This window comes from Hordeum vulgare, chromosome 6H (assembly GCF_904849725.1).
Source record: "Hordeum vulgare subsp. vulgare chromosome 6H, MorexV3_pseudomolecules_assembly, whole genome shotgun sequence".
Classification (NCBI taxonomy): domain Eukaryota; kingdom Viridiplantae; phylum Streptophyta; class Magnoliopsida; order Poales; family Poaceae; genus Hordeum; species Hordeum vulgare.
Genome location: NC_058523.1, coordinates 61298840 through 61321408, shown reverse-complemented (window position 1 = coordinate 61321408; position 22569 = coordinate 61298840). Strand labels below are relative to the sequence as shown.

Sequence of the window (22569 nt, the reverse complement as noted above, 5' to 3'; positions counted from 1 at the left end):
TGTGGCCCAGGTGCGATCAAAAACCTCATGAAGATAATGATGATTAAGCTTCACGGTATTCTGAGTTTCATTGAGGGTTTTCACAATGGCGCCGAACTGGCGTTTGACCCACTTGTGATTTCGATCAACCTTTTGGTGAATACTGAGAAGAAGCTCTCTAGTATTCATCACCCTTGGAGCAACATGACTTGGTGGATGGGTTTCAGTGTCATCCCATGAAGAATAAGCATCTGGCTCTCGAAACTGGCCATCAAGGGGCCGACTGCCTTCATCAATGACAGACTTGCCTTTTCCTTCAACAGACTCTAAAGTCTTCTTGTTTACCCTTAGGGGAGGCATATAACCTTGATGATTGTTGAAATCAACATGATAGTTGATGCCTGACCTGCGTCTGATGAATCTGATGATCCATGGAGCATAAATCTTCAGGTCAAAAGGGGACATATCATTTTCCGCCAGAGTCCTCAAGAAGAAATCATGGATGTTGATGGGAATGGCATGGATGATGTTGAGGAGGATATTCTTCATGATGCCTATGACGTCTTCTTCATCATCATGACCCTTGATAGGCGCAAGAACACTGCAGAGGATTCCGTAAACCATCCTGGGTTCATACTTCAGCTCATGGACCAGGAATCTTGTTCTTGGTGGTTGCCCCTTGGCCAAAGGCTTCATGAGGACTTCCATCAGCTTGTTTGGCAGCTCCAGTTCATCATACAACTTTACTGCCTGCTCTAAGGGAATTGACACAGGAAGTTCTCGCAGCAGCTCATTGGCAGGAGCCTTGAAGTGTGTGTGCTGCATCATCCAATCCAGCACCCAAGTGTTGATGTCTGTTGGATCTCTAGAGATGTGCAGAGTTGCATAGAATTGAAGAACAATGTCGTTGTTCCAATCGCAGATATCAGAGCACATGGGGAGCAGTCCTGCTTCATGAAGAACGTTGAGGACTGGAGCAAAGCACGGAATTTCTTCAAGCTCAACATGAGGAATATGCCTGTGCTGGAAAATCTTGTTTCTTCCACACAGCACAGATGCATAGTAGTTGAGCTGTGTCCTGGTCCAAAACTTCAGATGACTGATGCGAGGCTTGTCATAGGGATTTTCTCCGATGAAGTACATGCGTTCTTCAAAGAAGGATTCCTTTTGAAACTTTGGCCGCTTGGAGAACGGCCGATGCTGCATCGGCTGAAGGTTTTGCTTCTTCCCTTGAGGAGAGACAATCATCGCAGTTTCTGGATTGATGACGACAAGCGCATTCTATGGATTTGGTGCATTTTCCTCAGCATGTTCCTCAGGATGAGGAATTTCATCTTCTTGTGCTTCAGGCTGAGGGACTTGCTCTGGTTGAGGAATGTCATCAACGGGAGCCTCTGGTTGAGGATTTTGCTCAGGAGGAGGAATTGGATCATCCTGAGCCTTAGGTTGAGGATTTTGCTCAGGAGGAGGAATTGCTTCATCCTGAGCCTCAGGTTGAGGATTTTGCTCAGGATTTTGAATTTCGTCAGGCTGAGGGTTTTCGCTTTGTTTTTCCTCAGCTTGAGGAATTTGTTTGGTGGAGGAGCCAGATTCATCAGCTGGTTCAGCCGATCCTTGAGCAGTTTCTTCAGGAGGAATGAAGGTTTGAGGAGTGTCATCAATCCGAATTTCCTCATCAGTGTGTTCCTCAGACACAGCATTTTTCATGTCCTCATCTGTCAAGTGCTCCTTGTCTTCACTCTCGAAGATAGTCATCTCATAATATGGAGCAACGTTGAGAGGCACAGGATCCAGAGGTGCATTTTTATCAAGTGATTTGAGGCGCTTGGCCTCAGTTGATTCTTCTACTGAGGAAGCTTTTCTCTTCTTGGCTTCCTTTTCAGCAGCCCCTTCTCTTCTTCACGTCTGATGCAGACAGAGTCACTTCTTAACCTTTATAGCTTTTGGTGAAGGCGTTTTCTCAGCTGAAGCAGTTTCTTCAGCTAGAGCAGAGTCATCAGCTGGCTTAGAAGGAGCTGGAGCAGTTTCACGAGCTGTAGCAGAGTCATCAGCTGGACTTTCCTTGATAATTTCCTCAATAGCTGATTCATCAGCACGACTTTCTTGAGGGATTTCCTCAGCATGAGCAGTTTCATCAGCTGGTTCCTCAATCAGAGGCCGAGGTGTTGTTTCTAGAGGGGCAACCTTCTTGTTGTAATCATCAACTACGTCAGTAGCGACTTTGATGAAAGTGTTCTTGAGACTTTGATGGTCAGAGAGCTTAGTGTACTTGTCAGTCAAAGTCTTCAATTCTGCCTGTGTTGACACAAGTGCATCACGCGTCAGGTTGAGGAGATTCTGTCTGAGGAATTTCTCCTTTTTGAGCTTTGCAACCTTAGCTTGTTTGGCTTGCTGCTCTTTCCACTTGGCCTCGTTGATGAATGTGGCCACCATGTGGCTGATGCCTGGGGGAAGCTTCAAATCATCGATAGGAGTGTTGGGGTCCTCATACCAGATGTTGATGTAATCCAAGAGGACTTTTGGGTCCATGACCAGAGGAATGGAGCTGCCTGAAGCTTGTGCTACCCTCTCCTGCTTGTTTCTGATGATGGCTTGCAGAGTCTCATCATCATATTCATCACTACCTTCTGATGCAGAAGGGACTTCGATGATTTTGCTAGGGCTTGGTCTGGTTCCTCTCCCAGCAGTCACCTTAGTCTTCATTGGAGTTGGTGAAGACTTTGTCTCAAAGCTTGTTGTAGACAGAACAGAGGAGCTGGAGACAGTAGGCAGTTGCTTCACTCTCGGCTTCTATTCAGGCTTTGAAACCTTTGGTGGTACTGAGGATTTTTGTGCTGATGCTGGTGCAGCTTTCTGAGGCATTTTCTCCTGAGGGTTTGAAGCCTTTGGTTTCGATGGCACATACTTCATTTGAGGAATGGCCGTACCAGAAGTTTCAGCTGCAGAGGAGGTGGCGGCAGTTGCAGCACTAGCAGATTCTTCATTGAATTTCCTCACAACAGCTTCTGCTTGCTTCTGAAGCTTTGACAAATGTTTTGACTTTTCTTCAGGATAGTCATCAATTGTCTTGAGGCTTGAGGGGTGTGCATCCTAATAATCCTCAAGAGGAGGCCGTTTGCCACGAGGCTTCAGAGCGAATTTCTTCGCGTACTTGGGAGTGACAAATCTGTATTCCTTCCACTCCTTAGCCCACCGGCGTTCTATCTTTTGAAGCCTTATCTTCCTCTTGGGCATAGTCTCTTGTTCATCAGGCGTGAAGTATTCCAAGTATATATCCTCAGGGATATCAATGGCATTGTTCTGCTCGAGCTTCTTGCCACCCTTTTGCTTCCTTTCATCTTCCATTTTTTTCAGCTGAGGCTTTTCCTGAGGAAATTGAACTCTTGAGGATTCTGATGAAACTTGCATATTTTCTTCAAGAAACGCTGCAAATGAGTTAAGTTGATGAGAACCTAGAGATTCATCAGCTGACATGTTTGTACATGTGAACAGAGTATAGTTGCGAGGAATTTGGAGAGGTCATATGCGTTCTCAGATTTGATGAAATGATTTTTTTAAGTTGAGGAATTTGACCAGTGGATGAGGAATTCGTCTAAGCACACTGTTCTTGGGTTCCAGAGTTCTACAAATTCGAAAATTTGGACAATTGAGGAATCTCGTGAAGATTTTAGATGCTTAGTGAAATTCATCAATATTTGAGGAATAAGAAGTGTTTGAGGAAAAGAGACTGATGAATACTTGAGGAAAAATAGATTTCACATATCTAAGGTAAAATATTAGATCGAAAGAGCTGTAAAAATAGGGTTTTTATTTACCCTAGATAGCGCGCACGAAGAACGGAGAAGGAAGTAGCAGTAGATGCTCTTTGGTGCGAGTCCACTGCGCCCTAACTCGGCAACAGAGGACAGCTACGGCGGTGGTGGACGAAGATGGTCCGGTTCCGGCGTGGTTTCGGCGACGGAGAGGTCGAGGCAGTCAAGCTTTTCCTCGCCGGTGTCGAGACTTCTAGCGGTGGCGCTAGGGATTTTGAGCTTTGCTGTAGCAGGAGGGCGATGGGACAAAGAAGATTTTACCGAAGGGATATGGAGACATATTTATAGCAACGTGGTAGCTGTTGGCGCGAAAGTATCGGACCAAATAGCTCTGTCTCTACGTCTTCACAAGACACGTGTAGCCTACGACCTAGGCGGTGGAGATCGTGGTTATCCGAACGGGGAAAGTGGGGCTCAGTTACTGTGTAGCAAAAAAAATTATTTTTGAAGATTTGAGGATTTTGTTACAAAATCATGAGCTGACAAGGACGCAGTGAGGAGTTTGAACAAAGTTTCAAGTAGAACGCATATGAAGAATTGGATAGACTGGGTGAGAGTAGCATAGAGGGAAAGTAGGGTCCGATCACATTCACTTAGATGAAATATCAAATTGAAGAAATAGCTATAAGTGAATGCTGTTGAGGACTTTGAAATCACAGTCTATCTAGGTAAACGAAAATCATCAAGTGTTTTTTATGATGTCACTTTTTTCGGACACAACTAGTTATCTGTTCACAAAGTAAAAGCAAATGTAGTGCAAATCCTTTTATTTTTGTCAATGAACTTAATATCTTAAAAATTACATACAAAAAAGTATACACATGTACCTTATGGTTATGTATGATGCATGGGACAAAGAACATTGGAAATTTGTGAAAGCAGCTTTTCCTGATAATCATAATGGTAGCAGAATAATTGATACTACACGCATTACCAATGTGGCCAAGTTATTTTGTTTTAACTCTGGTGATCAACTCTACAAAATGGCAGCACTGGGTGATGTTGATTCTCAAAGATTGTTCTTGAGAAGAATTTTCCCCTCCAAAAACTCTTGTCCTCCTCATGTGGAGAAGATTTCACTTAAGATTTAAAAAAATGTGGTGGTCTACCATTGGCTATATATAGTTACAATTGCGAGTTTGCTAGCCAATAAACATCAAAACATGGATAAATGGGAGAAACTGCAAGATTTGATTGGCAATCGTCATTCATATGAGAGTGTTGATGGTGGAAAAGGGATGAGAGAGATATTGTTAATTAGTTATTAGGATCTTCCACACCACCAGAATACTTGTTTATTGTACCTATGTATATATCTAGAGTATCGCTGTATCAACTATGAAGAATTGAAATTGAAATGGATAGCTGAAGGATTCGTTGCCACGCAATGGGGAAATCTGTATCAAGAAGCAGAGAACTATTTCAATGGACTTGTTACTAGAAATATGATCCAGCCAGTTGATGTTAGGTATGATGGCCTTGTACACTATTGCCCGGTTCATGATATGGTGCTTGACCTTATAATATCTTTGACACAAGAAGAAAACTTTGCCCTTGTTTTAAATGGATGTGTCTGCAATTCTTTGCCAAGCAAGATTCGTTGGCTCTCCATGCAATCAAGTGGGCAAGAAAATAAAGGGGCAATCCATGAAATCGCAAAAATCAAGTTACATCTTCGCTCATTGAATGTGTTTGGAGAAGATGAGCACATACCCCCACTTGTGGACTTCCGTTCTTTGCGTGTATTGGATTTATTTGATGGTAATATCTGGTGGGAGAATAAGCATATAAAGAATATAGGAAGTTTATCTCAGCTGAGGTATTTGCTGATAGATCCTCTGGATCTGATGGGTTGAAGATATGTGGTAGTAGAGAGTAGGAGATGGGTTATACCTTCTCCTTGGCTCGAGGATCCTGAGCCTGACGTCATGGTTGGGGTGACGGCGGTGAGCGTGTGTGTGTGCGGGAGCAGTGGCGGCGGTGGTGCTTCCCGTTGGCCAGCGCTAACCCTAGATCGGTAGGGATTGTTGGTGGGGGCTACGGCGCACGGTGAACCTCGTACCATGTGCGTCCGGCACCCCACCTCTTTATATAGCGCAGTTATAGGGGCCCACCAACCATAGTTTGGTTGGGTGCCCCCAATAAGGACGCGAGTCAATAGTCCGGCGGGCCATTGGGCCCACACGGGAAAGAGATCAACCTAACATTCTCCCCTTAATCTCAACTTTACTTTTAAGTTTATACCTTACTAGTTTCATCACCGATTAGTACATTGAGCATGTTTCATCGTTATAGCTCAATTGTCGATAGGATCACACAGCTACTACATACCTCTCTATTTTGAAACGAATTTTGTTCCTTTTGGGCCTCTCATGATCCAGGAATCACAGGCTTTCCCTTAAACCCATGTCGGCTAAGTGTTGCTTGAATACATTGCGTGGTAAGCCTTTCGTTAGCGGATCCGCAAGCATATCCTTTCTCCTAATATGCTCGAGACTTATAGTGTGATCCTAGATTTTATCTTTCACAACATAATACTTTATATCTATTGTTTTGGTAGCATTACTCGACTTGTTGTTGTGAGCATAAAATACCGCGGGCTGGTTGGCACAGTACATCTTTAGTGGTTTGTCAATACAATCTACCACTTTCAAGTTGGGTATAAATTTCTTTAACCATATCACCTGACCGGTGGCCTCAAAACATGCTATAAAATCTGCTTGCATCATGGACGATGCAACTATGGACTGTTTGGATCTTTTCCACGAAATAGCCCCTCCAGCGAGAGTGAACACATATCCTGACGTGGTTTTTCTATCATCTGTGTCTTCCGCAAAATCTGCGTCTGAATACCCTTTTATCTCTAGGGAATCAGATCTTCTGTATGTTAGCATGATGTCATTTGTGCCTTGCGCATAACGCAATGCTTTCTTTACCATCTTCCAATGCTCTATGCATGGATTCTCTTGATATCTACCGAGTACCCCGGTGATAAAAGCTAAGTCAAGGCGAGTGCACACTTGTGCATACTGTAAACTTTCAACAGCCGAAGTATATGTTGCTGCTTTCATTTGATCGAGCTCATACTGGTTTATGGGGCATTGGAGTTTCCCAAAACAATCACCCTTGACTATAGGAGCAGGTGTGGCCTTACTCGCATGCATATTATACTTTTTAAGAAACTTTTCTAAATATGATTGTTGTGATAGTCCTAAAACTCCATTTTTCCTATCTCGGTGAATTTCAATGCCCAAAACATATGAAGCATCACCAAGATCTTTCATATCAAAATTTTAGGATAAAAACTTCTTTGTTTCTTGTAGCAAACTAACACCATTGCTAGCGAGCAAGGTATCATCCACATACAAGATTAGGAAAATGTATTTCCCATTTTTGAACTTTGCATAAACGCAGTTATCCTCAACATTCTCTTTAAATCCAAAACTTTTAATTGTATCATTAAACTTTAGATACCACTGTCTAGAGGATTGCCTTAGTACATAAATGGATTTCTTCAAGCGGCATCCCATATCTTCCTAACCTTCCATGATAAAACCCTTGGGTTGTATCATGTAGACATTTTCTTCTAAATCCCCGTTTAGAAATGTCGTCTTTACATCCATTTGATGTAACTCTAAATCGAAATATGCAACTAATGCCATTATGATTCTGAAGGAATCCTTGCATTTGACTGGGGAAAATGTCTCATTGTAATCTATCCCTTCTCTTTATGTGAATCCTTTTGCCACAATTCATGCTTTATACTTTTCTGTATTCCCATTAGAGTCATACTTAGTTTTGTAGACCCATTTACAACCTACTGTTTTGGCTCCTTTAGGAATAATTTCTAAGTACCAAACCTCGTTGGAACTCATCGAGTTCATCTCGTCTTTCATTGGCTCCAGCCACTTTGATGAATGAGGGATTCCCATAGCTTCTTCATATGAAGTGGTATCACCTTCCATATGAACCAATTCTCTGTTATAAACTTCATAATCAGTAGAAATAGATAATCTTCTAGTTCTGTTAGACCTTCTAAGTGCCTCATTCTCTGGCACATTTTGTGCCTCAACTTCTCGCACATCTTCTAAAAATGGTTGGTGCACCTCCCTTTCATGTTGAACAACAGGTTCAGTAGGATCCTGAAGGACGGGTTCTGGGTCTTCTCCCATAGTTTCCATGGTTGGAGTCACAACAGGTAGAGAGAAAAATGGCTCTTGAATCATCGGATTAGGTGCATGCACCCTCTTCTCCTCAAGATCAATTTCCGAGCTACCATGCTCCCCCTCATCATTTCGTCCTCTAAGAAGACTGCATGTATTGTTTCTACAAACTTTGTGTATCTTTATGGACAGTAGAAACAAAAATCCTTTGATCTATCAGGATAGCCAATGAAGTGGCAACTTACTATTTTGGGATCTAACTTTGCAATACTTGGATTAAACATTTTCGCCTCAGCTGGGCACCCCCACACCCTGAAGTGTTGCAGGGACGACACTTTTCCTGTCCACAGCTCGTATGGTTCGGGCATCGATTTGCTTCGTACTCTATTGAGAATGTGAATGGCGGTTTTAAGCGCCTCCATCCATAATCCCAATGGAAAGTTAGAGTAACTCATGATGTTGTGCACCATATCCATAAGTGTATGCTTACGCCTTTCAGCTACTCCATTTTGTAGAGGCTCGCCCGACATTGAATACTGGGCGACTATGCCAGTCTCCTGTATTTTTTTGCAAAAGGTCGAGGGACTTGGACATATGGAGTGTGCCAACCGTAGTACTCCCCCGCGTTCACATCTCACTATCTTTATTATTTTGTCAAGTTGATTTTCAACTTTAGCTTTGAATAACTTAAATTTATCCAATGCTTCATTTCTTTCTTTGGTTAGATAAATATAACCAAATCGGGAGTAATCATCTCTGAATGTTATGAACGAGTCATAGCCATCCACACTGTTCACAGGAAATGGTACACAAATGTCAGTGTGAAAGATTTCTAGTGTTCGTCTGCTTCGGTTTGCACCCTTTTTGATTTGTTTTACGTACTTTCCTTTAATGCATTCATTGCATTGTTCTAAGTCTGAGAACTCTAGTGGAGGAAGAATTTCACTTTTAGTTAGTCTTTCTATTCTCCCCTTCGAAATATGGCCCAAGCAACACTGCCATAATTTCAATGAGTCTTGAGTTCTCTTTCTTTTCTTTTGTTCTCTGTTCGACGCGGAAACTTGCTCATTCACATTACACACATAATGCACTTTTTCACAAAGTGATAATAAATAAAGCTCATTGCGAAGTAAAGCATCACCCGCATAAGCATTATTAAACCATATGGCACACTTGCCATGTCCAAAATAACATTCATAATGGTCTTTATCCAAACATGAAACACTAATCAAATTTCTATGACATGAAGGAACATATAAACCGTCTCTCAGCAAAAAATTTAATCCGTCAGCTAACTCCAGGGAGATGTCGCCGACAGCTTCAACTTCTGCTTGAACTCCATTTGCAACTTCAATGCTTATTTCGCTTCTTTATGTAGTCTGTGTCGAATGGAATCCCTATAATGAATTTGCAACATGAACAGTTGCACCTGAATCAATCCACCAAGTAGATTTCGAAAACTGGTTAAACAAGGATTCATTTACAAAGGAAACAGTGTTGTTACCTCTCTCTGTCATTATTGACTTCAACCAATCGGGGCAATCTTTCTTGTAATGCCGAGTCTTCATAAAGTGGAGACAAGTGTCTTTGTCCATTGGAAAAAACTTCTGCTGATGCTGATATTGCATGGGAGCTTTTCCGGGTGGCTTTGAGGGGGAACCATTGCAATTGTTATTGTAGTTCCTTTTCTTGTTATCCTTCACATAGTTCAGAGAACCACCATGTGAGGTTTTAAGTCTTTCCTCTTCTTGAACACACGTGGCTATAGTCTTTTCAATGTCCCATTTTTCATGCGACATGTTGTAGTTCACAATAAAAGTCTCAAACTCTTTTGGCAGTGAAGCCATAACCACGTGAACAAGGAGCGCAGGTTTGAGCTCCAAGTACAAATCCATCTGTTTAAGCTTAGCTGCCATGTTGCTCATCCTGAGGATGTGCTCTCTTATGCCATGTCCACCGCTTGTGTACTTTTCTGTCACCAGTTGTTTTAGCAACTAAGTGACATAAATCTTTGAAGAACCAATGAACTGGCTCTTTATCTTTTCAAGGTACTCCCCTACGGAAGTACACTCTGCAATTGAGTCTGCAATAGCGTTCTCAGTCGTGTTCTTTATAAAGGTCATACACTTTTTGTTGGCGGTGTGCTACTTTTGGTTGTCGAGGGTGTATGACATCTCCAATGGAGCATAATCCCTCCTCTTCTTATCCCATGCAGCATCATCATCAGTTGCCTCTCTGAAAGGCTCTATAGGTTTGACCGTCTCTGGAGTATCCACTGCCTAGTCCACTCAGCACAGACGAAGGCCATATCGACTTTCTTTCTCCATTCAGAGTACTTGTCACCTCTCACGGTTGGAATCTCCTTGATGTAGCTCATCAAGTAAAACCCTCATGAAAACCACAATGAAATGAGATCGTAACAACAATTGCATGCATTAATCCAACGTTGGTCAAAATTAAAACATACAACCATTTATGCACTTTAAATCTATATTACCGTTGGGCAAAAGTAGAAATAAAAGCATCTTTTACAATAATTATGAATCATGATCATGTTATTAACAACGTTGGTCATAAAATAACAAAATCATAATTATTTCAATAATTACTTTAACATGCTCTTAAAAATTAATTCCACTTTAAACTTTTATTTACTTTTAAAAGAGCATCTATATCATTCATGAAACTTTGTACTTTTCAAAATCTTTTATTTCTGTCACTTTTATATTTTCTAGACAAATTTTCGTTGGGTTAAATTTGAATGGAAAAACTATTTTAAAATCTTCTCATAAAAAACCTGGAAAACACAGAAAATTTAAAAGAAAAATAAAACGGTCAGGGTTGTCTCGGCCGAAATCGGCCTAGTCACCCAGCACCTGAGCCTACTCCCGCGTGGCTCCCGGCTAGCTCTGCCGGTCGAGTCCCTCTCGGCATGCACGCTGTCTCGGCCCACAGCCCGCAGCTCAGTGGCCGACGGCCTACCAGGCGAGCAGCTCCCACTGGCACCCTCCCGCCATTGGATCAGATTCAGCGGTCGTGTCCCATTTCGGCTGGTCAAAACGGATGCGCCACTCTCTGGTCTCTCTCGCACAGCACCACCATGTCAGCGGGGTAGGGGTGACGCCGGCCACCGGCGATGGCGGTGAACCGCCACTCCGCGCGAGCCCGCCTCCCCTTCCGCTTGTCTCTTTTTCTCCCTCTCTTTCTCTCATCCATCACCGCCTATTGCTGGAGAGAGAGAGACACGAGCAAAGCCATCCTATGCTCCCCCTCTAGCCCATGACCGATGCGCGATAGGAGGGCGCTGATACGTCCATTTTGCATCATGCTTTCATGTTGACATTTATCGCTTTTTGGGCTGTTATTACACTTCACAGTACAATACTTATGCATTTTCTCTCTTATTTTGCAAGGTTTACATGAAGAGGGAGAATGCCGACAGCTGGAATTCTGGCCTGAAAAAGGAGCAAGTTTGAGATACCTATTCTGCGCAACTCCAAAAGTCGTGAAAATCAACGAGGATTTATTTTGGAAGTTATAAAAAATACTGGGCCGAAGAAGTACGAGAGGGGCGCCAGCAGGAGGCCACAAGCCTGCTAGGCGCGGCCTCCCCCCTGGCCGCGCCTAGGGGCTTGTGGGCTCCCTGTTGGCCCTCTGCCCCCTTTTTTTTGCTATAAGTAGGGTTTCGTTCCAGAAAAAATGAGGAGGAGGCTTTCAGGAGGAATCGCCACCGCCACGAGGCGGAACTTGAGCAAAACCAATCTAGAGCTCTGGTAGGGTCGTCCTGCCGGGGAAACTTCCCTCCCGGAGGGGGATATCGTCGCCATCGTCATCACCAGCACTCCCCTCATCGGAGGGGACTCTTCACCATAAACATCTTCATCAGCACCATCTCATCTCCAAACCCTAGTTCATCTCTTGTAACCAATCTCCGTCTCGCGACTCCGATTGGTACTTGTAAGGTTGCTAGTAGTGTTAATTACTTATTTAGTTGATGCTAGTTGGATTACTTGGTGGAAGATTATATGTTCAGATCCTTGATGCTACTCATTACCTCTCTGGTCATGAATATGATTATGCTTTGTGAGTAGTTACTTTTGTTCATGAGGACATGGGATAAGTCATGCTATAAGTAGTCATGTGAATTTGGTATTCGTTCGATATTTTGATGTGTTGTATGTTGTCTCTCCTCTAGTGGTGTTATGTGAACGTCGAGTACATAACACTTCACCATTGTTTGGGCCTAGAGGAAGGCATTGGGAAGTAGTAAGTAGATGATGGGTTGCTAGAGTGACAGAATCTTAAACCTGAGTTTATGCGTTGCTTCGTAAGGGGCTGATTTGGATCCACTAGTTTAATGCTATGGTTAGACTTTGTCTTAATTCTTCTTTCGTAGTTGCGGATGCTTGCGAGAGGGGTTAATCATAAGTGGGATGCTTGTCCAAGTAAGGGCAGTACCCAAGCGCCGGTCCACCCACATATCAAACTATCAAAGTAGGGAACGCGAATCATATGAACATGATGTAAACTAGCTTGACAGAAATTTACATGTGTCCTCGGGAGCGCTTTACCTCCTATAAGAGTTTGTTGAGGGTTTTCCCTTGCTACAAAAGGGATTGGGCCACCTTGCTGCACCATTGTTACTTTTGTTACTTGCTACGAATCATCTTACCACACAACTACTTGTTACCGATAATTTCAGTGCTTGCAGAGATTACCTTGCTGAAAACCACTTGTCAGATCCTTCTGCTCCTCGTTGGGTTCAACATTCTTACTTATTGAAAGGACTACTATAGATCCCCTACACTTGTGGGTCATCAAGACTCTTTTCTGGCACCATTGCCGGGGAGTGAAGCGCCTTTGGTAAGTGGAATTTGGTAAGGAAACATTTATATAGTGTGCTGAAATTTATTGTCACTTGTCACTAAGGAAACTAATCCTTTGAGGAGCTTGTTTGGGGTATATTCACCTCGAACGGAAGCGCAAGGAGTTGCTCCTCAACCTGCTGCACCTACTGAAAATATTTTCTATGAATTTCCTTCGGGTATGCTTGAGAAACTGCTGGCTAATCCTTTTACACGAGATGGAACATCACATCCCGACTTGCATCTAATCTATGTAGATGAAGTTTGTGGTTTATTTAAGCTTGCAGGTTTGCCCGAGGATGAGGTCAAGAAGAAGGTATTTCCCTTATCTTTGAGGGATAAAGCATTGCCATGGTATAGGCTATGTGATGATACTGGATCATGGAACAACAACCGATTGAAATTGGAATTTCATCAAAGGTTTTATCCTATGCATTTGGTACATCGTGATAGGAATTATATTTATAACTTTTGGCCTCGTGACACAGAAAGCATCGCTCAAGCTTGGGGAAGGCTTAAATCAATTTTATATTCATGCCCCAACCATGAGCTCTCGAGAGAAATTATCATTCAGAACTTCTATGCTCGGCTTTCTCATGATGATCGCACCATGCTTGACACTTCTGGTACCGGTTCTTTTATGAAGAGAGATATTGAATTCAAATGGAATTTACTGGAAAGAATTAAACGCAATTCTGAAGATTGGGAGCTTGATGAAGGTAAGGAGTCAGGTATGAATTTCAAGTTTGAGTGCGTTAAATCCTTTATTGAAACAAATACTTTTTGTGATTTTAGCGCTAAGTATGGACTTGACTCTGAGATAGTAGATTCATTGTGTGAATCATTTGCTGCTCATATTGATCTCCCAAAGAGAAGTGGTTTAAATATCATCCTCCTTTAGAAGTCAATGTAGTTAAACCTACTCTAGTTAAAGAGAAAGTCATTGCCTATAATGATCCTCTGGTTCCCAGTGCTTACATTGAGAAACCACCTTTCCATGTTAGGATAAAGGATCATTCTAAAGCTTCAACTGTGATACGTAGAGGCTATACTAGAACACCTACACCCCTGAGCAAATTAGAGTTGAACCTAGCATTGCTATTATCGAAGATCTCCTGTCCAACAATGTTGATGGCCATGATATTCACTTCTGTGTAGATGCTGTAGAATTGCTAAACCACATGCTAGAGACAAACATAGGCCTGTTGTTGGCACGCCTGTTGTTTCTGTTAAGATAGGAGATCATTGCTATCATGGTTTATGTGACGTGGGTGCTAGTGTTAGTGCAATACCTCAATCCTTATATGATGAAACTAAAGACAAGATTGCACCTGTTGAGATGGAACCTATTGATGTCACTATCCAGCTTGCCAATAGAGACACTATCTGCCCTGTGGGAATTGTTAGAGATGTTGAAGTCTTGTGTGGTAAAACGAAGTATCCTGCTGATTTTCTCGTTCTTGCTACCACACAAGATAGCTTTTGTCCCATCATATTTGGCACACCTTTTCTCAATACTGTCAATGCTCATATTGACCGTGAGAAGCAAACTGTCACTGTTGGCTTTGAAGGTGTGTCACATGAGTTCAATTTCTCCAAGTTTGGTAGACAACATCATGAAAAGAGTTGCCTAGTAAGGATGAAATTATTGCTCTAGCTTCTATTGCTGTGCCCCCTACTGATCCTTTAGAGCAATACTTGCTTGATCATCAAAATGATATGAATATGGATGATAGGGATGAGATAGATAGAGTTATCTTTGAACAATATCCTATCCTTAAGAATAATCTGCCTGTTGAACTGCTTGGAGATCCACCCCCACCAAAGGGTGATCCTGTGTTCGAGGTTAAACAGTTGCTTGTTACTCTTAATTATGCTTATCTTGATGAAAAAGAGATATATCCTGTTACAATTAGTGCTAGCCTCTCAGAGCATGAAGAAAACAAGTTACTAAAAACTCTAAGGAAGCACCGTGCTGCTATTGGATATACTCTTGATGATCTTAAGGGCATTAGTCCCACTCTATGCCAGCACAAGATTAAAACCGATCCTGATTCCAAACCAGTTGCTGATCATCAAAGGAGATTAATTCCTAAGATGAAAGAGGTAGTAAGAAAAGAAATACTAAAGCTCCTCGAAGCAGGTATTATCTATCATGTTGCTCATAGTGATTGGGTGAGTCCGGTGCATTGCGTCCCTAAGAAGGGAGGTATTACCGTTGTCCCTAATGATAAGGATGAATTGATCCCACAGAGGATTATTACTGGCTATAGGATGGTGATCAATTTTAGAAAATTGAATAAGGACACTAGGAAAGATCATTACCCTTTGCCTTTATCGACCAAATGCTAGAAAGATTGTCTAAACACACACACTTCTGCTTTCTAGATGGTTATTCTGGTTTCTCCCAAATACCTGTTGCACAATCTGATGAGGAGAAAACCACTTTCACCTGCCCTTTCGGTACCTTTGCTTATAGATGTATGCCTTTTGGCTTATGTAATGCACCTGCCACCTTTCAAAGATGTATGATGGCTATATTCTTTGACTTTTGTGAAAATATTGTTGAGGTTTTCATGGATGACTTCTTCATTTACGGGTCTTCTTTTGATGATTTCCTCAGCAACCTTGATCGAGTCTTGCAGAGATGTAAAGATACCAACCTTGTCTTGAATTGGGAGAAGTGCCACTTTATGGTTAATGAAGGCATCGTCTTAGGACATAAAATTTCTGAAAGAGGTATTGATGTCGATAAGGCTAAGGTGGATGTGATAGAGAAAATGCAATGCCCCATAGATATCAAAGGTATAAGAAGTTTCCTTGGTCATGCTGGTTTCTATAGAAGGATCATTAAGGACTTTTCTAAGATTTCTAGGCCTCTTACCAATCTCTTGCAAAAGGATATTCCTTTTGTTTTTGACGATGATTGTGAGGAAGCCTTCGAAATACTTAAAAAGGCCTTGATAACTGCGCCTATTGTTCAATGACCTGATTGGAACCTACCTTTTGAAATCATGTGTGATGCTAGTGATTATGCTGTTGGCGTTGTCCTAGGACAAAAATAAGAAGTTGAATGTTATTCACTATGCTAGTAAAACTCTAGACAATGCCCAAAGCAACTATCCTATTACGGAAAAGGAATTTTTAGCAGTCGTGTTTGCATGTGAAAAGTTCAGATATTACATAGTTGATTCCAAAGTCACTATTCACACTGATCATGCTGCTATTAAGTACCTCAGAGAAAAGAAAGACGTTAAACCTAGACTTATCAGATGGGTTCTCTTGCTACAAGAATTTGATTTGCATGTCGTCGAGAGGAAGGGTGCTGATAACCCCGTAGCACATAACTTGTCTAGATTGGAGAATGTTCTTGATGACCCACAACCTATTGATGATAGCTTTCCTGATGAGCAATTGAATGTCATCAATACTTCACGTAGTACACCGAGGTATGCTGATTATGCAAACTATATCGTTGCCAAATATATACCACCTAGTTTCACTTACCAGCAAAAGAATAAATTCTTCTTTGATTTGAGACATTACTTCTGGGATGATCCTCACCTTTATAAGGAAGGAGTAGATGGTGTTATTCGACGTTGTGTACCTGAACATGAACAGGGACAGATCCTACAGAGGTGTCACTCCAAGGCTTACGGAGGACACCATGCGGGAGATAGAACTGCACACAAGGTATTGCAATGAGGTTTCTATTGGCCCACTCTCTTCAACGATGCCCGTAAGTTTATCTTGTCTTGTGAGGAATGTCAAAGAATAGGTAATATTTGTAAACGTCAGGAAATGCCTATGAATTATTCACTTGTCACTGAACCATTTGACGTTTGGGGCTTTAATTATATGGGACCTTTTCCAAAATCCAACGGGTATACTCATATCCTAGTTGTTGTTGATTACGTTACTAAGTGGGTAGAAGCTATCCCAACTAGTATTGCTGATCACAACACCTCTATCAGGATGCTTAAAGAAGTTATTTTTCCCAAGATTTGGAGTCCCTAGATATCTAATGACCGACGCTGGTTCACATTTCATTCATGGTGCTTTCCGTAAAATGCTTGCTAAGTACGATGTCAATCATAGAATTGCATCTCCCTATCACCCGCAATCCAGTGGTCAAGTAGAGCTAAGAAATAGAGAGATTAAACTAATTCTGCAAAAGACTTTCAATAGGTCTAGAAAGAATTGGTCTAAGAAGCTCGATGATGCACTGTGGGCTTATAGAACTGCCTATAAGAATCCCATGGGCATGTCTCCGTACAAAATGGTTTACGGCAAAGCATGTCATTTACCTCTTGAGCTAGAACATAAGGCTTATTGGGCAATCAAAGAGCTCAACTTTGATTTCAAACTTGCTGGTGAGAAGAGGTTATTTGATATTAGCTCACTTGATGAATGGAGAACTCAGTCATATGAAAATACCAAGTTGTTCGAAGAAAAGGTTAAGAGGTGGCATGATAAAAGGATACAGAAACGTGAGTTCAATGTAGGTGATTATGTCTTGCTATATATTTCTCGTTTTAGATTTTTTGCACGCAAGCTTCTCTCTAAATGGGAAGGTCCTTACATTGTTGAAGAAGTATATCATTCCGGTGCCATCAAGATCAACAACACGGAAGGTAATTTTCTGAGAGTGGTAAATGGGCAAAGAATCAAGCATTATATCTCAGGTACCCCCATAAATGTTGAAAGCAATATTATCAATACCATAACTCCGGAGGAGTACATAAGGCATATCTATCAGCCTGTTTCAGACTCCAAAAACGAAAAATAGAATTTTTCCAATAGACTCTCTAAATGGTAAGTAAACCGACTCCAAAACTTTTCCAATAGGATTTTTCTCCGTTTTGGAATTTTTAGAAAAATAGAAAAAATTAAAGTAGTTCGGAAAGCGCATAAGGAGGCGACAAGCCTGTCAGGCGCGGGCCACCCCCCTGGCCGCGCGTGGGGGGCTTGTGACCACCTCGTGTGCCTCCCGGACTCCGTTTTCTTGTGGAGTACTCCTTCTGGTCTTAAAAAAATCATTATATATTCTCCCGAAAGGTCTGACCCTCGTATCATGCAAATTTCCTCTGTTTTCTTTTTGAGCGGTTGTGCAGACAGATCTAGATCGCTATGGCGTCCCCAAAAGCTCCGAAGGACAAGATCTTAGAGAACATCATCAATCCCTACCTCGCGGGAGTGCTGCAACACCCTCAATCTATCGAGATGCGTGAGGGGGTGCTGCACATCCGTGATGTTGTGGGGCCCAAGAAGACCGGAAGTGTGGAGGCGAGGCTCGAAGCAATGGAGCAACAAGTCTTCAAGTGCCAAGGGATGGTGGAACGCGGACTCAACGCCAACCACATGATGATCACAGAGTTCACCAACAAGCACAAGATCGATGCCAATGACATCGGGAAGCACCTCTCCAGGCTCTATGACAGAATTGATCACCTCCAAGCCTAGATCTATGACCTCCAGAATCAAAACTGTGAGCATGAGTATAGATTTAAATCAATACGGTTGGCTGCAGATTTGAGGACTCCGGAGACTCGGCCATCTTTCCATGATGGAGCACCTATGCCTTGGAAGACGGAGGATCAAACCCAGGTTGCAACAACTCCACCACCATCACCTCCAAAGGAAGACAACTAAGCATGGGTATGGGCCATCCCCTTGGCTTATGCCAAGCTTGGGGGAGTTGCCCCAGTATCCTATCACCATCACATCTTTTGCCTTTACCTTTTCTTAATTTGATCCTTTTTGGTTTTATCTTTCTCTAGTAGAATAAAGTTCTTAGTGTTTTAGGCTTGAGTTTTGCTTTGTGTCACCCCTGATGTGTTCGAGTTCGTGAGTCATATAATGAAGAGTGTTTTAGTTAAGGGCCTTGGGTCATGCCAGGATCTAAAGAAAAGAATGATAAAAGAACAAAAGCATGAAAGATCATGTAATGATCTTATGGGAAGTGATGGCTTCACATATAAAAAGAATGTTGATTGAAACTTGTTGTGGGTGGACAAACATAGACCTTGGTCATTGCTGCAATTAATAGGAAGTAATAAAGAAGGAGAGGTTCACATATAAATATATCATCTTTGACACCATCTATGATTGTGGACACTCACTAAACTATTACATGCTTAGAAGTAGATGTTGGACAAGGAAGACAACATAATGAATTATGTTTGGTTGGTTCCGAACAATGATTATATGATTAGAGATCCCTTGGCATGTGACGCTTGCTTCCACCTCCTATTAGCCAAAACTTCCGCACTAAGTAGAGATACTACTTGTGCATCCATAAACCTTAAACCCAGTTTTGCCATGAGAGTCCACCATACCTACCTCTGGATTGAGTAAGATCCCTCAAGTAAGTTGTCATCGGTGCAAGCAATAAAAATTGCTCCATAATTATGTATGAGCTATTAGTGTGTGGAAAATAAGCTTTGTACGAACCTATGATGAAGAAGACATAAAAGCGACGGACTGCATAATAAAGTTATTTATCACACGGGGCAATATAAAGTGACGTTCCTCCACACTAAGAGGTCGCACATCCAAACATCAAAAGCGCATGACAACCTCTGCTTCCTGATAACCCACAAGTATAGGGGATCAATTGTAGCCTTTCTCGATAAGTAAGAGTGTCGAACCCAACGAGGAGCTAAAGGTAGGACAAATATTCCCTCAAGTTCTATCGACCACCGATACAACTCTACGCACACTTTACGTTTGCTTTACCTCAAACAAGTATGAAACTAGAAGTACTTTGTAGGAGTGATAGGGAAGGCTTGCAAGAAAGTAAAGAACACGAAAATAAAACTAGGGGCTGGTTAGATAAAGAAACAACTACGAGTGTCTAACGAGTGTGGAAAAGTGGTGGTAGGAGTTGCGGAATTGTCCCTAAGAAATTGACTACGTTACTAGATCGATAGCAAGTATCGTGTGGGAGAGGCCTCTGCTAGCATGTCATCCCTTACTTGGCATTCTATGCACTTATGATTGGAACTATTAGCAAGCGTACGCAACTACTAACATTCATTAAGGCAAAACCCAACCATATCAATAAGATATATTAGTCCCCCTTCAATCCCATATGCATCAATTTCTATGCTAGGTTTGAAGCTTCTGTCACTCTAGCCTGCCAATACATAGTCCTATCAACATACAACTAACCCTATGGTGTGATCCACGCGTGTGATCATATGATGGGTACCAAAGGACAGCAACATAACCACAAGCAAATTAAACAAATCATAGCAATTCATCAATCACCGATAGGACAACGATAATCTACTCAGACATCATAGGATAGCAACACATCATTGGATAATAATATGCAGCATAAAGCACCATGTTCAAGAAGAGCGTACAGCGGGTTGTGGGAGAGTGAACCGCTGAATATAGATGGGGGAAGATGATGGAGATGTTGGTGAAGATGACGGAGGTGTTGGTGTAGATCGCCGTCACACGATGATGTCCCGGGCGGCGTTCCGACGCCGCCGGGAGAGAGGGGGAGAGAGCTCCCCTCCTTATTCTTCTTTCTTGACCTCCTCCCATGATGGGAGAAGGGTTTCCCCTCTGGTCCATGGTCTCCATGGCGACGGAGGGGCGAGAGCCCCTCCGATATTGGATTTCTCTCTCTGTGTCCTTCTGTTTCTACGCTCCCAGATTTTTCGTTTCATCGTTTCTTAAATTCCCGGAGATCCGTAACTCCGATTGGGCTGAAATTTCAACACGATTTTCTACCGGATATTATCTTTCTTGCAGCGAAAGAAGGGATCCAACCGCCTTAAGGAGTAGCCACAAGCCCCCTTGCCGCGGGCCCACCCCCTGGTCGCGGCGACAGGTCTTGTGGGTACTCCGTGCATCGCCTCGCGTTGATTCTTCTTCCCAAAAATCATAAATATTCCAAAAAAATCCCCGTAAGTTTTTATTACGTTTGGACTTCGTTTGGTATGGATATTCTGCGAAACAAAAAACATGCAAAATCAGGAACTCACACTGGGCACTGGATCAATATGTTAGTCCCAAAAATAGTATAAAAAGTTGCCAAAAGTATATGAAAGTTGTAGAATATTGGCATGAAACAATCAAAAATTATAGATACGACGGAGACGTATCAGCATCCTCAAGCTTAATTCCTGCTCGTCCTCGAGTAGGTAAATGATAAAAAAGATAATTTTTGATGTGGAATGCTACCTAGCATAATCTTGATCATATAATCTAATCATGGCATGAATACTAAAACACGAGTGATTCGAAGCAATAGTCTATCATTTGACATAAAGACAATAATATTTCAAGCATACTAACAAAGCAATCATGTCTTCTCAAAATATGATGGCCAAAGAAAGTTATCCCTACAAAATCATATAGTCTGGCTATGCTCCATCTTCCCTGCACAACGTATTTAAATCATGCACAACCCCAGTTTTAGCCAAGCAATTGTTTCATACTTTAGTGTTCTCAAACTTTTTCAACTTTCACGCAATACATGAGCGTGAGCCATGGACATAGAACTATAGGCGGAATAGAATATGGTGGTTGTGGAGAAGACAAAAAGGAGGAGATAGTCTCACATCAACTAGGCGTATCAACGGGCTATGGAGATGCCCATCAATAGATATCAATGTGAGTGAGTAGGGATTGCCACGCAACGGATGCACTAGAGCTTATAAGTGTATGAAAGCTCACAAAAGAAACTAGTGGGTGTGCACCCAACTTGCTTGCTCACGAAGACCTAGGACAATTTTTAGGAAGCCCATCATTGGAATATACAAGCCAAGTTATATATGAAAATTTCCCACTAGTATATGGAAGTGACAACATAGGAGACACTCTGTCATGAAGATCATAGTGCTATTTGAAGCACAAGTGTGGAAAGAGGATAGTAGCAATTGTCCCTTCTCTCTTTTCTCTCATTTTTTTGTGGGCTCTTTGGCCTCTTTTTTTTGGTGGGCATCTTTGGCCTCTTTTTTGTAAATGGGTTTCGCTGGCCTCTTTTATTTCCTCACATAGGACAATGCTCTATTAATAATGATCATCACACTTACAACTCAATACTTAGAGCAATGATGACTCTATATGAAATGCCTTCGGTAGTGTACCGTGACAATGATCTAGCATAGCAATGATATCAAAAAATGGACAAGCCATGGAAACATCATGCTAGCTATCTTACGATCATGCAATGGCAATATGGAAGTGGTGGCACATGTCATGAGACGAAACGGTGGTAGTTGCATGGCAATATATCTCGGAATGGCTATGAAAATGCCATAATAGGTAGGTATGGTGGTTGTTTTGAGGGAGGCTATATGGTGGGTGTAATGCACCGGCGAAAGTTGCGCGGTACTAGAGAGGCTAGCAATGGTGGAAGGGTGAGAGTGCGTATAATCCATGGACTCAACATTAGTCATAAAGAACTCACATACTTATTGCAAAAGTCTATTAGTCATCGAAACAAGGTACTACACGCATGCTCCTAGGGGAAAGGTTGGTAGGAGTTAACCATCGCACAATCCCGACCTCCACACAAAGGATGACAATCAATAAATAAATCATGCTCCGACTTCATCACATAACAGTTCACCATACGTGCATGCTACGGGAATCACAAACCTTAACACAAGTATTTCTATGAATACACAATTACTCACTAGCATGACTCTAATATCACATATTCATGTCGCAAAACTGTTGCAAGGAATCAAACATATCATATTCAGTGATCTACAAGTTTTATGTAGG

General features: G+C 42.0%; 1 pseudogene; it reads left to right on the top strand.

The window, feature by feature from the left end:
• The first annotated feature begins 4612 nt into the window (after nt 1-4612).
• LOC123405085 overlaps nt 4613-22569 on the top strand; it is a 61276-nt pseudogene continuing 43319 nt past the window's right edge.